Source organism: Pempheris klunzingeri, chromosome 8, assembly GCF_042242105.1.
Source record: "Pempheris klunzingeri isolate RE-2024b chromosome 8, fPemKlu1.hap1, whole genome shotgun sequence".
Taxonomy (NCBI): Eukaryota; Metazoa; Chordata; class Actinopteri; order Acropomatiformes; family Pempheridae; genus Pempheris; species Pempheris klunzingeri.
In genome coordinates, this window is record NC_092019.1 from 26308096 (window position 1) to 26314095 (window position 6000).

The following is a 6000-nucleotide window of genomic DNA, read 5'->3' on the forward strand; positions in this document are numbered from 1 at the left end:
CACCGGACCTCAGCCACTAAAACAAAAGGAACACACACACAGGTTAGTGGGGTTACAGTAATCCAACAGAACAAACAATATACAAAAACAAATATGGAAACAAATAAATGGCAGCAGAAATCAATTAAACTAAACTAAACTACCGGTTGCCAAATATAAGTTACTCAAAATACAAAGAGAAATAAGGTAAGAAACAAGAAAAACTCTGCCCAAATGAAATATCTAAACAAATAAATCTAAATACAAAAATAATCAATACAACAAATCAAGACAAAGGAGCAGGGCAATGAAAACAAAAATGCAACCCACACTCCCAACAAACAGACTTTAAAAGGGCTCCAATCAAGCCAGTCAATTAATAACAGTCAGCACACCAGAGTACCACGCAATACTTGCGAGTGATGTAAGCCAGGGGAAAAGCAATTGTCTTAAGAAGGCAGGTCCACAGCTGGTGAAGTAGAACCTCTCCACCGGACGGATGATGGAAATCGGCGCGTTATAGCGGACACGCCGAGGAAACTCACTGACGCCGATCTCCACAACGCAGCAGCGATCCACACAACGCAGGTCTCCACAAAGCAGGTCCCAACAAAGCAGGTCCCAACAAAGCAGCAGCGATCCCCAGCTACGAGCAGCGCCAACTGTGTAGTCAGCTGCTGACGCCACACACCTGACCGCAAGAATCACCGTGGCGACAGTGAGCGGGGTACACGATCCAAGGGCCCTGCCCGATGAGAGCGTGGTTGAGCCGGCAGTGACGCAACCAACCAGGAAGCAGAGAGGGAGAGCCAGCAGGGGGAAATCCACCCCTTAAATAGCCATGGCGCCGTCAGTGGTTGGCTATGGTGCTGCCAATTGGCACTGTCAAAGTATAATAATGGCAACACAATTTCTATGCTGCTACAGCTGCAAGGGATTTTTCATTGTAATACTGTGAGTAGCCACTTTCTTATTACTCATTTATTCTTTCTGTTTATTTCCAGCACATCAAATGAGCAGAAATAAATGACACTGCTGGCCACCAAATGGAAATCTGAACTGTCATCCATCAGCCATCTAGCAGCCACCTGCTCGCCTCCCACTCTGTTAGCCTTGCTCAGTGCATTCAGCTGGACAGTGTCAATTTGAATTGTTTGTATGAAAATAATAATAGCGCCAATTCATAACAGCGTTATCTCAAGACACTTTCCATAAAGAGCAGGTCTAGACCAAACTCTTTAATTAGAGAGAGACCCAACGATTCAGGAATTCAACATTAAGGATTCAAGAATCCCCACATGAGCAGCATCAGGTATTATATTAGGAAACAGTGGCAGGAAGAACTCCCCTTTAACGGGAAGAAACCTGGAACAGACCCAGGCTCAATGTGGGCCATGTGTTGGGTGGAGGTTGGACAGAGAGAGAGAGAGAGAGAGAGAGGACAACACAAACAGGAGCAGGAAGGCCTCTGCCCCCGCCAAAGAAATACTCTATGTGCTCTATGGGCGCTGAAATGTTGAAGCCTGACATTTTTTTCCGACGTGCGCTCCTTGAGTGGCTGATTAGAGTGAATGGGAGGCCATTTTGGAACAGTTTGTTTAGTTTTAGTCCAGTTTGTTTAATAAATCCATGAATGCTTCACTGTGTTCACCAGCTAGTCAGCCAGCGGTTGGTGGTAGTTACTCCCTGAGTTTTGGTGCACCAACTAATAGCACTATCAGATGCAATTCATAGTTAATGCTATGAAACGTTGTTGGATTTGGGTGAAATATTTGGCGCTTCAACAAAATCACAGAATGTACTTATCTCCATTAACTGGTGGCTTCATGTTGATGTGGATTTTTTTTAATTTTTACATAGACCAAATAATACCTTCCTTTTAAAAGACCAAAGTCTGACACCCTCTCACATCTAAAGACAATGTGTCACATGTCACAGACATAGATGTTGTAAAGGCTGGGGATCTTGCATCACCTGTTAAAACAGTGAAACTACAGAAAGACTTAGTGAGAGAACATGACATGTTTCTCTAATACCACAGACCCTTAATGCTAAACTGAAAAATGACCTAAACTCTCCCTAAAAACAAAGCACTTTATTCATAGCCAATAAAATGGAAATTAATACAATATACAAAGTAGCAAAGACAGAACTTTTCTATAAACTGTTCAGACTGTGTTCTCATTTCTCATCAGAGTTTGGAGCTGAGGAGAGCGCTTGTATTGACTGTTGACAATGGTCACGTCATAGATGTTCACTATTTGCATGAGCCAAGACTAAAAACTTTCGATAATATTAGGGAACGTCAAGACGGGACAAAGATTGTGTCGGATTGAGTTTTATGGCCACATTACACCAAACGATCGAGATGACGGGAGTGAACCACAACTCTACCAAAACTCTTATGATTTTATTCTGCCACTGGAGATTTGTCTGTGATGTGAAATCACTTGAAAAGCTGTTTGGTGTAAGACTCCAAATAAGGATTAACTGAATAAACCAAATAAAGTCTTAATGAAATGTTCCAGAGCTTCACGTCATGTCGTGCTGAGAATGACCCAGTCAGGTGTTCGTGTAGTTCAGGACACTTTTACACACAGCATAACATGGCTGTTATGTATGAGATGAAACCTGAGACCTTCTACACTGGCCAAAGAGTTAACGCTGTATCCAGGGTCAGCTAAAAATAAAAGCGCACTGGCAGATAACACAGAGGCTCCGCTTGTGAAGGAGATTCAATATTGCTGTTTGTCTCTCAGGCGTGTGTTTTGGGAAGGTGGTGTATGATGTGGCATTTTGTCATGTGTGTCTATCTGAGCTCTCAGGCTATTGACCCAGACGTAAAAGCAGGTATGCACACATGCTGTCCTACTTGTGCCCACAATTATACAGATACAGACTGTGCAGGGGGGGAATGCTCTAAAAATAGCTGTTGTTAGGTGTCTGCTGATATGTATGGCAGAGATAAATCCTTCTATATACCCCACCCCCCCACCCCCTGCTTATCTTCTGACTACAGTCTTGTGTATAAAACCAGGGTGGACTTGGTCAGGATGTTTCTGCACCAGCTCCTTATGTCTGACATGATGTGAAATCCTCCCAGGGTTTGTTCTCCTCTGCTGCCCCAGATATATCACCCACACTCACTTTCTCCCTTCCAGCTGATAGTCAAAGTCACCTTGTGCAGGCACACATGGGGGTGGGCTGTTATTCTGGTCCACAAAGACCAGTCCTAACCCCAGAGCTGCATAGCTCTGATTAATGAGGGGAAATAAGACACTCTTCAGTCACACAAGCTACTACTCACCCACTTTGCCACTCGTCCTGCTTACTACAGATTTGTTTTATTTTTATTGGGTTCATTTTGACAGTTTCATATTTAAAATCCATTTAAAATCCTCACACAGACTAATCAGAAAGGAGGCGTTCTGCCTCTCAAAACAAACGTTTTGATGTTCTGAGTAGTTTCCTTTTTTCTGGACTGACCTCCAGTTAAAGAACCAGTATTAAGCCTAACTAAAACTGATCTCCACAGCCAATAGCCTACTAGTTCACCAACAGACTGGGTTTTGCAAAGATCTGCATAAATGCAATAAAAAGGTATTCTGAGTCAGTCTTAGAGAGTTTTTCCTGTGTTGCTAAACAGGAACGTCCATATACATATAGGCTATATATGTATATAAACACTCTCTCTACATGTATAGGCCTATACACTACTCACAAAAAGTTAGGGATATTCGGCTTTCTGGTGAAATTTCAGGATGAACCTAAAATGCATTCTAAACTTTCCAGGTGAACTTAATGTGACCTTCTCTAAACTTTTGTCCAACTGTTCAGTGTTTCAGCTTAACAGCAACATTCACAACAGGTTTGATCCATGAATCCACCAATACATTTCCTGCTTCAGTTAGAATTGGTATTTAAACAGTCCTCCTCATCCTGCTGTTCACATTCTGACATCATGAGACCAAGACGACACCTAACAGTTGATCAGCAGCACCTCAACACTGGAGGCTTCAAACAGGAAGTCCTCAGACGGAGGTGTTCACTGAGCTTAGAGGGTCACAGAGCGTCATCAGGAGGTTGGAACAGTGATACAGAGACTGGAAGAGTCACAGAAAGGAGAGGAGTGGACGTCCTTTGGCCACATCCCAATTTATTGAGACACTGAAATTTTTTTGTTGTGGTATACCTACCACTGTTGGTAGATTTTCTTTCAATAAATTGTTTAAGATGAAGAAATGACCATTGCATGCTTCTACTTAAATGCCCTACTTTCATGATATAATATCACTGTAGCATTCACTTTTTACATTTTCCATATATTTCACCTGAAAGTCGAAAGCTTTTTGTGAGTAGTGTATGTGTGTAAATAATCATTTGAACATTACATTTAACTGGCTCACTTATTTCTGTTTGTACGCGCTCTTGTATTAGACACTTGATGGGGCCAGAGAACTGGGAGAACGCCTACAGTATGGGGCCCACAGTGTTTAGTGGAGCCGTTTGGATGGACCTCACTGTGAGATGTTAAGATAAGATATTCCCTTATTAGTCCCGAGATGTGGAAATGTACAATGTCACAGCAGACAGGAGAATATATTAAAAAAAAGAAGACGGAGGAGGTACTGTATAAAAATAGAGACAATATAATATACATAGGGGGAATATTAAAAGGGGGGAGATTAGAAAGTATTGAATATGAATATGAATATAAACATGCTGCACAGTCTACTGGGAGCAGTGCTGGTTGGACAGTCTCCTGCACACACTGAGGGTGGAGGAGTCTGTCACTGAAAGAGCTCTTCAGTGCTCTCAGTGTGTCCTTCATTAGGGATGGGGGGGCGCTCCCTCTCTTGGATGATCGCTTCGCCAACATCCTCCTCTCCCACCACCTCCACAGGGTCAAGCGGCGACCCAGGACAGAGCTGATGAGCTTGTCCAGTGTCTTCCTGTCCACAGCTGTGATGTGTGTTAAAATATTAGTTTGGTGATGGGTAAGGTCAGAGTCAGGGAGGGGGTAATGTCTTTACTACAGTACACGTTGTGTCTATGGGAAGTCCCCTCAAGGATAGCAAAACATACTATATTAGTGTGTGTGCCTGCATGCGTGTGGCCGGCTGTGTGTGTGTGTGTGTGTGTGTGTGTGTGTGTGTGTGTGTGTGGCCGGCTGTGTGTGTGTGTGTGTGTGTGTGTGTGTGTGTGTGTGGCTGGCTGTGTGCGTGTGTGTGTTTGTGTGTGGCTGGCTGTGTGTGTGTGTGTGTGTGTGTGTGTGGCCAGCTGTGTGTGTGTGTGTGTTTGTTTGTGTGTGGCTGGCTGTGTGTGTGTGTGTGTGTGTGTGTGGCCGTCTGTGTGTGTGTGTGTATGTGTGTGGCTGTGTGTGTGTGTGTGTGTGTGTGTGTGTATTTGTGTGTGTGTGTGTGTGTGTGTTTGTGTGTGGCTGGCAGTGTGTGTGTGTGTGTGTGTGTGCGTGTGTGGCTGTGTGTTTGTGTATGTGTGTGTGTGTGTGGCTGTGTGTGTGTGTGTGTGTGTGTGTAGGTGTGTGTGTGTGTGGCTGTGTGTGTGCGTGTGTAGGTGTGTGTGTGTGGCTGTGTGTGTGCGTGTGTAGGTGTGTGTGTGTGTGGCTGTGTGTGTGTGTGTGTGTGTGTGTGTATTTGTGTGTGTGTGTGTGTGTGTTTGTGTGTGGCTGGCAGTGTGTGTGTGTGTGTGTGTGTGCGTGTGTGGCTGTGTGTTTGTGTATGTGTGTGTGTGTGTGGCTGTGTGTGTGTGTGTGTGTGTGTGTAGGTGTGTGTGTGCGTGTGTAGGTGTGTGTGTGTGGCTGTGTGTGTGCGTGTGTAGGTGTGTGTGTGTGGCTGTGTGTGTGTGTGTGTGTGTGTAGGTGTGTGTGTGTGTGTGTGTGTGTGTGTGTGTGTGGCTGTGTAGGTGTGTGTGTGTGGCTGTGGCTGTGTGTGTGTGTGTGTGTGTGTGTGTGTGTGTGTGTGGCTGTGTGTGTGTGGCTGTGTGTGTGTGTGTGTGGCTGTG